The sequence below is a fragment of the Electrophorus electricus genome, chromosome 5 (genome assembly GCF_041902795.1).
Source record: "Electrophorus electricus isolate QZ-2024a chromosome 5, ASM4190279v1, whole genome shotgun sequence".
Lineage (NCBI taxonomy): Eukaryota > Metazoa > Chordata > Actinopteri > Gymnotiformes > Gymnotidae > Electrophorus > Electrophorus electricus.
The window spans coordinates 20,869,975-20,887,380 of NC_137501.1; the positions used below are offsets into that span (position 1 = coordinate 20,869,975).

General features: G+C 40.5%; 1 pseudogene; it reads right to left on the reverse strand.

Annotated features, from left to right (window-relative positions):
- Window positions 1-17,015, reverse strand: part of LOC145657974 (uncharacterized) — a 164,929-nt pseudogene extending 147,914 nt beyond the window's left edge.
- Window positions 17,016-17,406: the final 391 nt, after the last annotated feature.

The window sequence follows — 17,406 nt, forward strand, 5'->3', positions numbered from 1 at the left end:
AAATATCAGCACAATTTGAGACACACATAGTATACATTTTAAAGTATTTGAGTAGTGCAAACATATGTAGGTGTGTATGCCTGAGAAAATGCACGGCACAATTCATTCGGGACAAGACAAAATCAAGAGAGGCATGCATAACGCATGTGACAGGCAGACCATCACAAGCTGCAATATAATAATTTGAGTATTCTAGTATCATAGCTAGCAGAACAAGCTGAATGTGCACTTCAGTGCATGACCTGTCTGTAGAATTAACAGCAGTAGAGCCTATCTGAGCGCATGTCCTATACTGTAAATTGGTGCTACATAGGTAGCTAAAAATTTGTTTGGACCTAGGTGCAGCACTTCAGTATCTGAAATAGCTCAGCTAGGAGAGCATTAAACTGGAGATCTAAAGGTACTTTGTTTGACCCTAGGTTTCAGCTTGTCAGCGTAACCAGTTTTCTTTGGACTCTGACAGAGAGGCTGTTCTTTGATTTGTCTCCCTTATTCCATGGCTCAAACACAATGAGTCACTACCTTCTTTGCTTCTGTGACAGGTTTCCTGGTGTAACAGCACTCTGTAATTGATGGTATGAATTTCAATGAACTTTGCACTTGATGTGTGCAACTGCTTTTGAAATTGAATTCATTAGTTGACTGCTGGTTAACCATGTGGAGATGGGAATGGTAGGTGTCAACTGGCATCTATGCTTAATTGGAAGATGCATGCATCCTTGTTCCCACCATGTCTAGCATTTCATGGAAAGTAGCCTTTCATTCCTGCAACCAGGGCTCAAGCCAAACAATCAAAATGTTGGTTAGCTCAGGTTAGTTACAACATGGATCTAATAATGCCAAGGTCATGGGTTTTATCCCAGTATGGGGCAGTGCTCCTTTAGCTCCTAAACCTTCTCTCTAGCTGGTACCTTGACAAAGTTTGCTCTGGAAAATCAATCTCACTGCTTCTGGCATGCTAAACAAGCACTATACAATTTAAACTATTTCACATCAGGCAGCCCTTGTCTCTGGCACTCTCTTTGTGATGAGATACCTACAAATACCTACAGCATGCATTTCCACAGCTTCAAAGAATTTCAAGCGTGAATACTACCAGGTCTTTGTAGCTAACTAGATTACACACGTTCATCTGATGAACTAGTTACAATAATACATTTCCTAGCTGTCATGTCTTCTACTTGGACTCAGCCAAGCACAAACTACACAAGCCCAGATCAGATCCGGATCACCGCACTTTGTTCAACTATATAAGCTCAGTTTATCCAGTCTCTCATGGTGATGTCTGCCTGCATTATGATTCTGAGCAACCGTATTCTTTGTCTGCTATTCTGGTTTATACTTTTGATGCCTGTTTTTGGATTACTCCTTTGCCTGATCCTTGTTGAATTTGTATGCTTATCAGCTGTTTGCTGTATATTACCTCTGCTTCTCTTACCCCTTACAGTCTTTAAATGCAGACTGAAGACCCATCTATTTGCTGAATATTTAAAGGCCAACTGACACTGCTCCCTTATTGACTGACTAATTTAGTACTTATTGTAGGGCACTGTTTATGTTGTTTAACAAACTCTAGCAATTATTGCTAGATAGCACTTATCATTGTTTAAGATAGACCATATGTATTTTGCACTTCTAGGTATCAGCATTCATCCCTGTATTCTACAGTATTCTAGTTCATTGGTATGTTTAATTCTAACCTACTGTACTGTACGTGGATATATTCTTTAAGTAAATTACAAAGCACTTTTGTATGTTGCTCTGGATAAGAGCGTCTGCTAAATTTCAAAAATGAAAATGTAAATGTCTGTGTGCAGCCATCTGTCACTGATCCTATTAACTAAGCCTGTTCCAGCACGGCCACCCCCACCACCTCTTCCTGCCTCCTTTTTCCATAGTCTCTGATCTGGTTCACTGGAATACTAACTAGATACACCTGTTGCCTATTCTCTTCTGTACATAGGGCTCCTATTGAAACTCTCCTCTCTCATACTCTCATTGTGAAGTATTGCTGACTGCATGATGCATACTGAGCCTTTCGTTTATGTTAGATTTCCTGGTTACTGAACATTGTCTGTTTTCTAGAGCCTGTCTTCTGCCTGATCCTTGGACACCTCCCAGACTCTGCCCCTCATTTGCAACCCTGAACTGGCCTTATCTAGTGTACAGACAAGCTCCCTCCTGCCTGCTTTGCTACATTGAGGATCCTACTGAAATCTCTCCATTCACTTCAAGCCTGCTTCACAAACCCAATAAAACCTCTTGCATTTGGATTCTCCCTCTCTCCTGTGTTTGCATTCACTACAGCATCACTGCCTTCAAAACAAAAGTGGACCTATGTCAGGCAGACACCCTCCTATAGCAGCCAAGAGATTGGGTATTGGCATCACATTTAGGGTCAGCCCTATGGGTGACTGTATTTTGTTATCCCTTCATGTGTTGGCATGATCATTTCAGTCCTTTCCATGTTTGCTTAGCCTACCCTCAGAGATGTAGAAGGTAGTCCTGCTTACACCGTGAACACCTTACTGAGCTCCAGGCTGCGCACAGGATGATTGCATCATCAGGTGGACTAGAATGAGTACTGACCTGAGGAGAGCAGCTGGGTTTCAGCCACTCAGATACTGTGGCCTGATACTGTGGCCACATCCTTCCACCACATTCACCCTTCCTCAGCATGGTACTCAAGGCCCTCAGTGGGCCACTCGGACATGGGCACTGTAATGCCCTGGTCTTAACCTGCATTCTGTTTTCCTAATTATCCCTGCATGTCCCCATCCGCAGCACTTCACATTAGCCTCCTACAGCGATTAAACTCCTGCTACACATGTGCCCTCTAGAATAATAAAATGAATTACTTGATAGCATCAGATATTCTTAAAATACAGTACATCTATCAACATGAAATTTCTTAGGACTAATATAAGAATCTGCTTACCGATTTTTAGTGTACATCAAACCATTTGCCAGAAATCCACATGGAATACACCATGTTTTCTTGATAATTTCCACAACAACCATGCCTTTCATTAATTCTGTGGTTTCTATTGAGCCATAAAGAGCTATTTTCATTGAGTGAAAGCAAATCTCACCCACCATGGACCAAGATGTGAAAGGGGTTGGGGGGCTATCAAAACACTTAACAAGCATTTTCCAAGTGGTGTATTCCATAAATAAAGTATATATAGTATATATGGTGTGTGTACATATATATATATATATATATATATATATATATAGAGAGAGAGAGAGAGAGAGAGAGAGAGGAAGTATAGCATGACTGAAAATGAATCTCCCGCATCCAATTACACATTATAAACCCTAAAAATAAAAGGCATTGTTTTTGTTTTTTGACATTTTTGTATTAGATGATCTCAAATGGAACCTAAATGATGAAAAAATAAGCCTGGATGTGAATATATGTCTTGGCCCAAGTGTCTACTTAAATTTGATTCTTGAATGATAATTATGCTATTTGTATAATTTCAGATAATTAGTGTTAAAGTGAACAAACACAAATCATTCAAAAAAGAGCTTAAAATTGGAGGTGCACTTAGCCACATCTATCTGACATTTCAAACTAAGCTACTGTTTTCTCTGCTTTAGTTTACTTCATTTTGATTCTTGGCCCTTGGTTTATTTAATAAACCAATCCATGCTCACTCATCTGCTTCACCCAAACATGTCACATAACTGCTGAATATAAAACAAAGAAAATATGCTGGTTTTAAAATCACACATTCCTGAGATACAAAACCAGAAATCAAACTACAGTGACTGGCATCAATAATCTTGCATCAATATGGACCTTGTGGATCAGCACTTGTGGCTTGTTTTTATATATTAAATATATAAAAATGTTATACTTGGTATGACAAAACATTACAAAATGAACAATATCTTTACTATCTCATGTTATTTAGATCTACACTGAATACATTGTGAATGAATAAAATGAGTGGTGAGTAAAATATGAGAGATGATTCAAATCTTTGGTACAGTGTAGATCTGTAATTACTGAAGGGTTTTTATGCGCCAGGTTTGTTTGGGTTTTTTTTTTTTTGTGAACTGAGTAGAACTGCATTTTTTTCATGTTCTAAAAGGGAACATTCCAAGTATCCTCACCATAGTGTCCTCACCATTAAATGTTTAATTAAAACCAAAACTTAACCACTCAGCACTAAACTAAATATTTTAAACGTTGAAATATTTAAGTAAAAACATTTTATAAATAAGGATTTTTGTAGAGCAAGATGTTGATTTTATTTCCATAAATTCATTGGTATGTTGTCTAGGAAAAGCATAATCATATATATATATATATATATATATATATATATATATATATATATATATATATATATATATATATATGTTAAGGTCCAATCTTTTGTTAAATAAATTAATAAATACATAAATAAATAAATAAAAATGTTAGGCAGGGCCTCATTGTGTGTCTCAGAAATAGTTCAAGTGCAAAGTGGTTTATAAGCAGAATTTCTTTTGTTTCAGAAGAACAACTCCTCCAGTATATCTTAGAGGATATAAACCCACTTCAGGTAAAGTGTAAGTGAGCAGCAAATAGGGGTCAGGGGAAAAGGTCAAATTTCCATTTGAATACCCCAACATTAATCAAGCAATATGGTACACACACACACACACACACACACAGACACAAGCCCTTCTTTCACACAAGTTCAAACTTGTTTCCTGTGCCCTGTGTGCTTTGTTTTTTCTCATTGGATTATTCTCTGCTTGGTTAAGGTAGGATCTGAGTTTACTTACTTTTGCCTTAGATTCTGTAAAGTTCAAGGCTAATTGTCTGAACCTAGTTGTTAGTTGCTTGTTAGCTGTAATTACTCACTAGAGGTGTAGTTTTGCCCTGGTCTTAGGTGTAAATTGAGGGGTGGGCTCAGCACTTATTGAATTGACTTAAATTCAGACAATTCTGCTACAGGTGCAATCAACATCTGTGAAGGCTTTGTTTTTGCTCTCAATCAGTTCATCGACATCTCAACTACTGGACTTCACAAACTCATCAAGTATCTTCTCATATCTCAATCTTTAATCTCATACATCCACAAATCAAGCATCTGAAATGTTTCTCATAGACATGTTTCACTTCACTTTATTTCTCTACTCTTTCCATATCATCTTTTGAATTTCATGCCATTTCATCCCATTCCCCACAAACTTTCAATGACATTTACCACCCTCCATGTTCCCTAGATCACTTAATTGATGAACTCGACATCCTCCTGAGTCAATTCCCCATTGAAGGAAATCCACTCATTCTCATTGGAGACTTCAACCTTCCATCAGACAAGCTGCATTCCTCCTGTGTGCTTCTGCTGTTGACAGCATTCGACCTCACCCTCAACCACTCTCCTCTGACTCACAAAGTGGGCAATATTCTAGACCTGATCTTCACCCGCACCACTACAACATCAGGCATCACAGTTACCCCCCCTCCACCTCTCAGACCATCACTTTTTATCAATTTCTCTCTCTGTTCCTTCTCTTTCCATCCAGTCCTCCCTAATGTGTTCCTCCTCCTTCCATCACAATCTGCACTCCATAATTCCCTCTTACCTTACTTCTACTGTTTTGTCCACCCTTCCTCACCCTGACTCTCTGTCTTCTCTCTCTTTGGATACAGTTACTAATTCTTTCATTTCTCATCAGTTAATCTTCTGTGCCCTCTCTCCTCTAGACCTGCTAAGTCCTCGCCACCTGCCACCTGGCTAACAAAAACACATTGCTGCCATGACTGGAGTTTGCGGTCCCTCCAGAGGGGGAGTGGAATACCCCCTAGAATTTCCTGGGGGGGACCTAGGGCTGCCAAGCCAAGACCACAGGGAGCTGAGGGGCTGCTAGCAGGCGTTGCGTTACTGCTCCTTATGTGTGTGTCTGTAGGTGTGTTTGTTTGTGTGTCTGCACCTTTTGTGTGTCTACAATTGCATCGTCACGATATGTCGAGTGTACCAAACTGCCTGCAATTTCTCCACTCCCCACTCAAACTGGGAAATCCAGCCTCTCTGAGGGAACAAGAACCAATTAATTAAGCTCTCCTATTCATAACAGCCCAGACAACTGCTGTCACACACTCTAAAAGCTTGCTGTCATTGTGACTGCTTAGACTGCTACCTGTACACCTAACACAAAAATTAGTGTTTCATATTGCAGAGCCAATATTTTTCTTACATGTTACAGAGAATGTTATTAAAATGATGTCATTCTGGTTACCATGACATTAAGAATGGGACACTTTGAAAATACCAACTCCAGACAAACATACAGAAAACCCAAAGTAGAGATGATGTATAAAATGGCTTCTGTATAAAAATATATTATGATACATTTACTCACATCTGCAGGAGATGCTGCCACATCTCTCGATTCCTTCAGTCTGCTGCTTCTCCCTCATCTTCCTCATCCGCAGCCTTGTGGTGTCCCATGGGGAACGAGGGGCAACTCACACTGCGACGCGCGGGAATGGTGCTGACATCTATATTGTTGGTTTCGGTATCCTCCTGCAAAACAGCAATGTGCTTTGACCTCTGATACCAAGCTCTATAGGAGAGTGTCCAGCATGTAAATTGTATCTAAAAAGGTGTGAACTTGCTGCTACTAACCTTAAAAGGATGCATTCTGTTTTGACAAAAATCCCATCAGATTAAAACCTGTTGAGCATGGTAAACCACAAAGTTTGTTTTCAGCTCATGATACACAAGCACTGGAAATACCCAAGGCAATTGCCAATAACTGTCCCTACATTTGCCCGTTTAAACCATATATGCAATTTACACTGTCCCCACCACTTCTTGAAAGTGTATTAAGAAAATATTAGTATTTCCTTCAGAAGCTTGTTTTTGCTTCATTTATTAAAAATAATTCGATCAATATGTTGTTTTGGTCTCTAAATCTAATCACATTATGCTCTTAATGACAATCAGAACACATTCACGCTGATATGTTGTCACGATAATAAACGCAGTACAACTAACATTTCTTGAATTATAGTTTAATAAAATAAATAGAAAATAATTACACTACAAATATATATTAAACCATTTCCCTACAGGACAAGCTCAGGGGATGGTGGTACCTTGTGAGGCTTGTTTATTTTCCTCGTCTATCTCCCAATGTATGGATGCCAAATGCACCCAAGCGGGAAGGATGTTTTCTTGGTCATTAGAGTCCTCCTCTGTCTCTCCTAGGTGCATGCAGGACAGGGCATCCGTTTTAGTATTACAGGACCCCAGGCAATACATCTTCTTGAAATGGAATCTCGAAAAGAATAATGACCAATGGGCTTGATGGGGGTTCAGTCGTTTGGCCAACCGGATATACTCCAAGTTCCAGGGATCAGTGATCACTAAAAAAGGATGGTTGGCCCCCTCCAACCAATGTCTCCATTCTTCTAAAGCCAGCTTGATGGCTAACAGTTCTTGTTCACCTATTCCATAGTTACGTTCAGCTGGGCACAGCTTTCTGGAAAAATACGCCACAGGATGTAGTTTAAAATCCTTCTGTCTTTGAGATAGAACAGTCCCTATGCCTATGTTTGAGGCATCTACCTACACCACAAAAGGAAAAGTTGGGTCATGATGTCGAATGACAGGAGCAGTAGTGAAAGTGTCCTTCAGCTGTGTAAATGCTCGCTTCGTTCCAGTGGAGTTTGGTTGCTGCTCCTTTCAACAGGGCTGTAAGAGAAGCTGCAATACTACTGAAGTTCCTGATGAAACATCTGTAGAAATGTGCAAAGCTGAGGAAACTCTGGAGCTTCTTGATTGTAGTGGGTGTGGGCCAATTGAGTATGGCCTCTATCTTTTTGTCATTCATAGTGATACCATTCTGGCTGATGACATATCCCAAGAAGGCTGTTGAAGTGAAAAGGTTCTAGCATTTTTCTCCTTTCACATAAAGTCCATTATCCAGGAGTTTCTTCAGAACAGAACGGACTTGTCATATGTGAGATTCCTGATCCCCGGAGTATATAAGGATGTCATTGATTTATGCGATCACATAGTTTCCTATGCACTCATGTAGGGTGTCTTTGATAAATGCTTGGAAGACAGATGGGGCTACACTGAGACTGTAAGGCATAACTGTATATTCATAGTGACCCCTGGTGGTACTGAAGGTGGTCTTCCATTTGTCCCCCTTCTTGATACGAATCAGGTTGTATGCGCTACGGAGGTCAGACTTGGTGAAGTATTTGGCTTCTCTAAGTTGTTCTAGGGCAGCAGGGACAAGTGGTAACGGGTATGCATATTTTCTAGATATCTGGTTGAGGTTGCGATAATGCATGGGCGTAGACTTCCATCCTTTTTGCTTACAAAGAAAAAGCCAGATGCCAGGGGGAATGTGGAAGGTTGAATGCAGCCTTCACTTAGTGCTTCGCTGATGTATGTGTCCATGGTTCTCTCATCTTTTTGGGATAGGGGATAAATGCAGGCTTTAGGTAACACGGCTCCCTCCAGGAGATCGATGGAGCAATCATATGTGCATTGAGGGGGTAACAAGGTAGCTGTTTGTTTACTGAACACCATAGCGAGAGCCTGGTACTCTTGAGGAACAGTAAAGGTGGGGTAAACAGCTGGGCTTTCTATGGAGGTGGAACACAGGTTCACTGCAGGTAATGTCATACAATCCTTCTGAGACTGAGATGACCAATGAGTGAGCTCCCTTTGAGACCAAGATATGCTAGGATTGTGATGTTCCAACCATGGAAGGCCAAGAATAATTGGGAAGGATGAGAATTCCAATACCAGTGTGAAAAGAGTTCTGAGTGCAGGGTGCTAGTGGTGAGTCTAACTGGTGTAGTGCAGAGAGTGATAGAACCAGGACCTACTGAAGACCCATCTATAGCGGCTAGCCAAAGGGTCTTAGGTAAGGGCTCTATGGGGATGTTTAGCTCTTTAACCAGGCGGGCGTGGATAAAATTGCCTTCTACTCCGGAGTCAATCAGGGCTGTACACAGAAAGTAGGGAGTGGGAGCCCCAACATAGACAGGTAACTACCATTTTCTTAATGGGTTGGATCCCTACAGAGGCATGGGGTTTGTTATTCATGTCTCCTCTATGGAACAAGGCAGGAGACCTGTTGGGTCTAAGATGATAACGTGTCCCTGATAACGTGTCCTAAAGACCCACAGTACAGGCATAGTCCCTCTTGAAAACGACGTCTCCTTTCTTCCTTGGTCAGGCGTGTGGAATCGCATTGCATAGGCTCTGCTGCAGTGTCTTGTCTGGGATTTACTCCAGTCACCAGAGTCGTATAAGTTAAGGGAGTAATGTTACCTCCACATGTTCTTCGTTCCCGCAAAAAATGGTCAAGACGGATAGCATCAGTTGATCGTTAAGCTCATCATCCCTGCAAGCCAGTTCATGCAATAACTCTGTGATCAGACCGTTCCAGAAAGTAATGATCAGGGCTGCTTCGTTCCACCCACTACCAGCAGCAATGGTACGGAATTGGCGGGCGCAGTCCGATACAGAACAGTTGCCTTGACGAAGTTTAGAAAGAATTTTTCGCGTGCTCTTACCTCATGCGGGTGATCAAACATGGCTTTAAATTGCGCAATAAAATCCTCATAAGTAGTCATTTGTAAGTTCTCCCAAACGGCGGTAGCCCAATCTAAAGCTTTATTGGTTAGAGGTAAGGAATGTTATTTTAGCCTGGTTAGAAAGAGGGGGGAATGCCATTAAAATGTAGTGTGCATTGTAACAAAAAACCCTGACACTTCTCTGGAGAACCGTTGTATTTATCCGGTTTACTTACGGAGGCTACAGTGGGAGTGCTGCCAGCATCGGATGCATGAGGTGGGTCTGGCTGGGGGAAAGTAGTCATAGCATGTAACCATGATGTAAGTTCTTTGAGACATTGTCTGAGTTCTGACATTTGTACCTGTTGGTCTGTTTGTTGTGTGGCATTCGTATCCATGCACCATGTGAAACTCTTGAACACCTGTTGGTGTTGGCCCAGTAGCTGTCCTTGATTGGTGATCGCTTCTTTCAACACCTCTGAATCTGCCATCTGCATGGTAGCGAAGTATTCTGTGACACGACAAGTAAGGCCAGATGCTTGAGGATGTAGATAGATAGGTTTATTTTGTTCTAGCTTCATGATAGGTGAATAAGCCAGGGTCGAAACCAAGAAAGCCAAAATAGATATAATCCAAATCATGAGGGTAAACAGTCTGAGTCCAAAAACCAAAGAGCAATAACAAACCAGGCAAACAATACAGAAGGGCTAGGGAAAAATCAGAACAAAACACAGTCGAAATACAGGAAAGCAATTAATGAAATAACGCTCGGTACGCACATTCAAAACTAGTGCCAATACTTTACAATGTAAGTGAGGTCTCAACAGGTTTATATACAGGTGTGGAGTGGAACACAGGTGCTGTCAATATTCTGGTGATGAGGATCTGAATGAATGTGTATGGTTGGCTGAGTCCTTGGCCTTGCGACGAATGGCATGTTGAGTATTGTAGTGAGCTTGGAGGTCAGTCGACATGACAACGAGCTTAACTAGATAATATTATATCAACCAGTGAACGTTCCTGTCTCAACTCGAACACGTTAAAAATTGTTTCAATGCTTTGCATCTTCTCTCATTAAATAACCATATGTATTTATACCTATTTGTAGCCAAATAGTGAGGTCACATGGCAACGTTGTGACGTCATAATACCACGTGAAATGGAAGGCGCTTATGATAGGACTCTACTAATTTCACAATCATCAGTTAATTTCATGGAGCTATTTTATCAAAAAATATTTCATGAATTTAGGATACAAATTAATTTTAGGCTACATTTCACAGCATTTATTAAACAACGCTAAAGAAGCTTTATAGTTAGGATAGCCAATTAGACTCACTAGGCCTGCCATGCTAAGCCTTGTACTGACTTTACTTTAGCATGGAACCATAAATAACTTCCAAAATATAACAGCGATGTTTGTAAAGAAATGGCTTTTTAAAAATCAAAAGCAGGAATGTTTATGGAAAATAAATCCACATTATTGCAGGTGAAAAATGCACATTACTCTTACTCTAAATCACATTACTCTAAATACCCAGCGTATTGTTCTTGTTTGACTTTTTTCCATAGCAACATAAATCTGCTATGAGGTCTGGCATAAACTCTGTGCCGTTCAGATAAAGCACATCATATATAAAATAAATAATGTACTTGGTGGTGAACTATACCATGTGGTTCATGGATTTTCCCCACATTCCAGTAATTTTATTAAGTACACTTTTGCATAAATGGTATGACAAGAAAGGGGAATTAGCTCAAGTGGTAGAGGTACCTCTTGCTTAGCATGCTAGAGGTAGTGGGATCAATGTCCATATTCTTCAGTGTGTCTTGTCTATATTGTTACACACTTAGGAAAAGCATGTTTACCCCTGTCAAAAGAGTATAATGTTTTGGAAGTTTTTTTTAGTATTATGCAATTCCTCTTTGAAGAGTTTGATTTTCAAGAACTTTAGTAAGCAGATCACTTATTTGCATCATTTGTTTTGGTAGGACAAAGCTCGTCCATGAGCCAAAGGAAGCTGAGTTAGGCCCCATTCCATGAAAATATTGGAGTGGTGTGAACCAGGATACCTACGCAAGCACACATGCAAGCTGACACCTACCCTTCCCTTGTTCAGTTGTTTGGCCAGCAGACATGGACTATATTTCAAAAACATTTGTGCAGAAGCCACTGTTCAAGAGACTCTCTGCAGTGAGGAAACATATCATAAGGAAGTGTAAATTCCAAAAAAAGTTTAAGTAGGTTCACTGAATTCAAAGTCTAGAGCACTATTACACCATGATTTGTAACGATAGTGTAAAAACAGTAATGTCTCATTCGTTTTTTAGTAAAGGAATGTAAAGGTTTATGAAATATACTTAAAAAGAAGACTATTTGTTGAAGAGAGTGGTCTGGCACAGATGCCAAAACCCAAGACTGAACCAGGGCTCTTTGGATATTCAGTTTAACACTCCCCAAAACTGAGCTATTTCAACTAGTGATTGCAGGCTTTCGCCTGGTTCTAATCAAAGCGTTACCAATGAATGTAGCTCATGTTCATATTAGAGGCAACCATCACCTTTATCCCTGGTGGTCTAGTGGCTAGCCCTTTAATGCACAAGCAGTTTTAAGATCATTTTTGAACAATTTGTACTTGTTCACTTTAACACTAGGTATCTGAAATTGTACACATAGCACAATGATGATTCAGGATTCAAACTGAATTAGACACTTGGGACTAGACATCCATTCACATCCAGGCTTATTTGTCCATCATTCAGGTTCCATTTGAGATCATCTAATACAGAAGAAAATGTCAAAAAAACATAAAACGCCTTTGGGTTTTTTGGTGTATAATGTGTCTATTGATGCTGAAGATTAATTTTCAATCATACTCTGCATTTTCTGATTCACCAGGGTCTTGTGTAATAAATTGAACAGTTTTGAGCATATACATGAAATGACTAAATATCTACACAATATTTTCCACTAGGCGTCCTACACTTATCCAAAGGGTCCAAAAACCTCTCCAATGCAAACAAAGTCATTAATCACTATATATCAAGTTTGCATGTTTCTTTTTGCTAAAACATAACAGTAAGTTACTTTAGTAAGTTTCACAACAATATTAGCTTCATAGCAGCATTAGGGGAAAATACTGTACTAGCTACTACTACTATACTAGCTAATACTGTAGATGCTGGAGAAAATACTGTAAATGCTGTAATACTGTAAAGAAATAGTATACTTTATCATTTATACTTACGATTTGTAGCAGGATTAGGAATTGTTCCAGCAGTGAATGGAAACATCCAGTGATTTGCTATGCAAACATCTAAGCTATTCTATGCTAGCAGCTAAGCTAATCGATGCTAGCGGTCAAGCAGAACTCAAACAATTCCACATAAACTTCAGCTAAAATAAGCCTCTTCCATGATGTCCAAACATATTGGCAAAATCATCATATCAATCTTATAGTTTCACCAAATAGTGCCAAACAGCGCCAAACCGATGCGCTATGCTATCTGCTAACAACACTGAAGCACTGACAGTATACAGTGTGCATACCTTTAAACATTAAAGGGATGACTAAATAAGACAAGTGAGGGGTCTACGTTTTCATCTAAGCCTCCTCTATTTGATGAAACTGCTGCCAAACAAGCAGCTTGCCCTGGAAACTCTTGGAAATGCCTGGAAGTAAATGCTAGTCACCCTCCCTTCCCTTCCCCCTTCACACATAGGTGTGAGTTGCTGTTGCTCCAAGACAATGGTGCAGCAACGGCCAATAGAAATCAATTTACAATAGAAAAGGAGGGGGGGTCTAATGCTCTATTCTGGAACACTTTTACGTCAGAAGCGTACTTTTTCAGTTAACCAACGGCTTGCGTAGTTTGGGTTTGTTACGAAGGAACCAAACCAGAAGAAAAACGTTGCTTTTACGCACAGAAGTGAGCACGCAATTAAAGAAGTTTACTAACACTCTGTATACCATTTAAACATGTCATGCAGTTGTTTTGATGGTAATTGAATTTTCTATGACTAAATCAGAACTTATCTTGTACCAGAAGATTGTTTAAAAGGCAACTTAAAAGGGCAGGCATGTTTTTGTGGAAATTTTACCCAAAAAACACGATGTCTTCAGTGTGCAATTTCTGGCGAATGGATATATGCAGATGGCTGAAAATCAGTAAGCAGGTACTTGTATTAGTCCTAAGAAATGTTATGTTGATAAATGTACTGTACTTTAAGAATATTCGATTTTATCAAGTAATTTATTTGAGTATGCCCATTTGGGCCCGCCCATGGGCCCGCTAGGGGGCAATGGCACATATAGCGGCTAGGGTTCCCTTTCAAACTTCATGTTTTTGTAGAACAATAAGAAAGATGAATAACTCACTTTATGGCCTGTTATCGCTTATGCATACCATGTCCAGTATGCATCCAAACATGGTCAGTAGATTAGGAGTACAGACTTTGAAAAATATTCTTATTAGGGGGAACTGTCATGGAACGCTCACCTCCCACGAGTCACGTGGTTCGGCCCCCCACATGCAGTGGGAAGACTGTCTTGTTTGTAACCACACCTGCACCTCTTTCATCTTTATGTATATAAACCCATGTTAAAGTGTGCAGGGTGTTGGTTATTGTCGGCATAATGTCTAGATGTAACGCGTTTCTATTAGATGTATTCTTGTGTATCATGATTGTTTTGCGTTAACTGTTTCATGTTTCTTGTTTGTGATAAGTGTGAGTGCCTTTATGTCTTTAAATGTTAATAAAATGTTCGTCCAAGTTGGAGGAGTCTGTGCATCCCGCCTTGCGCCCTGTGGCAGTCGGGCCACCGCGCGTTACAGGAACAAAATATTTATTGCTGGCTAGGATTCAGTGCTCTCACTGCTGTGGCTTGGCTTCGATTCCTGGTCAGGGAAAGTCCTCCCCTTTTGCTCATATAAAATTGTATGTGAAAACACCAACTTCCTTTGATGCAAATTTAAACCAACAACCTAAGGATAACAGTTCTAACTTCTACAGTCCTCCACTCCAACAAATGAGCTACCAAAGGTAGCTCAAATGTCTGAGTGCACCCATAGGTCCAAACACCAGTATGTTGGCAAGAAACACAGCTAGTTGTGCATACGAGAAATTACAATAACAGCTCTTTCCATGTGTTAGTGACACTAGTGTTCCCACTTTTCTTGAGTGATTCCAGATGGTAAAAAGAGTCCTGACTCTTACAAGTTGGAGATGTTCAGTTACTAACAGATATCTCTTTTGATGTCATTTGGATGCATACTGGACTTTGTGTACATGAAGGGAGAACAGCCATAAATGGTTAGAATAATATTCAGTGCTTTTGGAGAAAATTTCTAGAGTGTTGTCACTTAGAGAGAGAAATGATAGGCTGAAGTATCAGAAACATTAAAAGTGTAATGTACATGTATGGAAACAAAATTAAGTTACTGTGTACCGCATTGAGATGTCAAACAGCCTGTGGGATATAACAACTCCTAAGAAGCTCGATTTTTGCTCTCAAGCTGCAATGGTGGTTTTGTCATGGCTTCTAAGAGAAGAGGCTGTGGTCAGGGTGGAGTGAGTCTTTGATAACCAAGATTGTTGTTGTTTTCGTTCTCAAATAGGAAATGACATTACACAATGTCAGGTCTTTCTCATTAAACTGCAGAGAATGAAATAGAGGGCAAGGACTTGAACACGCACATGTCCTAACCTGAATACAGACACTTTGCCTGAGAAACAGTTGCCTCAAGTGTTTGTTCACTTTAAAGCATTCCTAGTAAGATGACCACTCACAAGCCATTAAAATTTTACAATGATTGAGATCCATTTTATATTCTCACTTCAAAGGTTATTCAAATGTTATTAAATGAATCTCAAAGGGCAAATTCTTTTCTTATCCTTGTGTTCTTTGCTCATTTTTTGGATAAAACAGACTGAAAGTTGCAAGTATAGAATGACCAATCTTAAATGACAGAAGAGCAGCTTTCAAATTGACAAGAAACAGGACATGCCAATGTTTGCTAGCGATCCACAAAAAACAGAATGTAATCTGTGCATTATTTAAGGTGCACTAATTCATCTACATTGCACATTTGTTGAAATTAGTAGTGATGTGCCATTTTCCATTATTATGCAATGTGGAGAGCTCATGATGCATCCTCGTATAGCTGTGATGACCACATCACTAATGAAACTGTGTGAGCTGCCAGCATAAAATGATTTTGCATCTTTTGCTGTTGAAGTTCACACTTCTTTGAAGAATGTTAAAGACAGGGCCTTGCAGTCAGGTACCACTCAAAGAGCATGACCACGCTCTTGGTGACTGCAATGACCACAACATTAGGGCGAATCTAGCACAAGTTTGCATTGCTGGTGTAGTGGCGAGCATAGCTCTCTTCCAAGCAGTTGACCTGGATTTGCTTCCCTGCCAACGCATCGCTTTAAATGCGGCTCTGTCACTTTATGGCAAGTGATCATTACAGATGTGACACATGATGAGACATCTCCTTAAACAGCATCCACTTAGGATGGCAAAAACGCCCATTTAAAAACTTTGTAGCTATTGAATGCATCTGGCATCAAAAGCAGAGATAATAAAGTTCATAACTGTACATGCTATCAATTCACTTTATCCCACACATCAAATATTGAATATGTAATGCAGGTTTTTAGGCCAGACAACAGGCACGTAAAAACCGTCAAGTCTTTTTGATATAGAGTCATGTTGCTCCAGCAGCAAGTCTTTATAACCAAGCTGCTTATTCCTGACACAACCAGGGTTTGATTAGCAATGCTTATATTCTACTTAGATTTTAATCAACTTCAGCTTGTCAGTGGAGGACGTATTTGCTGACAACTTTCCCTTCCATTCGTTCTCAACATTATGGGGTGGGACCCTAAGCTGTTTGAATTAAAATTCAAGGATCACATTTTTTTTTCATGTTAAATCTGCTTGTTGTAATCATAAAAGCATAAACAGACCAGGAATCAAACCTGGGCTGTAGTAGTGAGGTTGCCATAAACTTGCCACTAAGCCAGAAGGAAGAGCGCTAGAGAGCTGGAATTCCTCTACATCACCAAAGATGACAAATGGACATGTAATGTAAATCAGTGGTGTTAACATGGCTATCTAAGTCTAATTTCTCCACCTCCACATCAAGTCAGGTTAAAAAGGCCTACCTTTTCATCCAAACTACTTACAGCACTTAGTAGGATGGCATATTCTTCCACAAGAGCACATAGTACAAAATGCAGCATGAAATTAAAAAAAAAAAAAAAAAATCGCTCTGTTGTCAAGCAATTTAAAGGCTTTACTGCTAAAGTTATTGCTGCTAGTAGTGGAACCCTGTCTTCAGGCCTCCCAGACCCACCGCTGACCAGCGCAACCGTGCCTCTGGACCTGCCACCGCTGAGCAGCGCAGCGGCACCTCCGGCCCTCCCAGACTCACCACTGAATGATGCGGCCATGCCCGCGGGCCCGCCGCAGCTGAATGTTGGGTCACCGGATCTGGCTGTTCCTAGAGTGGAGGAGGCCACTCCACAAGTCCCCGCAACACATGCCAGGCCTGTCCCAGTGCCAGGTGCCAGGCCTGTCCCCGTGGTCATTCCTCGAGACTCCCCTGTGGCCCCTGTAGATGCTACAGGTTTGCCTCTGATGACATTTGAGACTCCCTTAGTCATGCCTCGTCACCCTTGAGGTATCTCCTTCAACTTCCCGGACCCATACAAACTCTTTGGTTATGCCGAGAGTCACTTTTGAAACTCCTCTGTTCCCTGAGGCTGCTGTGCCAGCCCCCAATACTGCTCCCTTGTCTGTCTCTGTATCCTCTGTTCCTGTTTTGCCCGCTTCTGTTGCCGG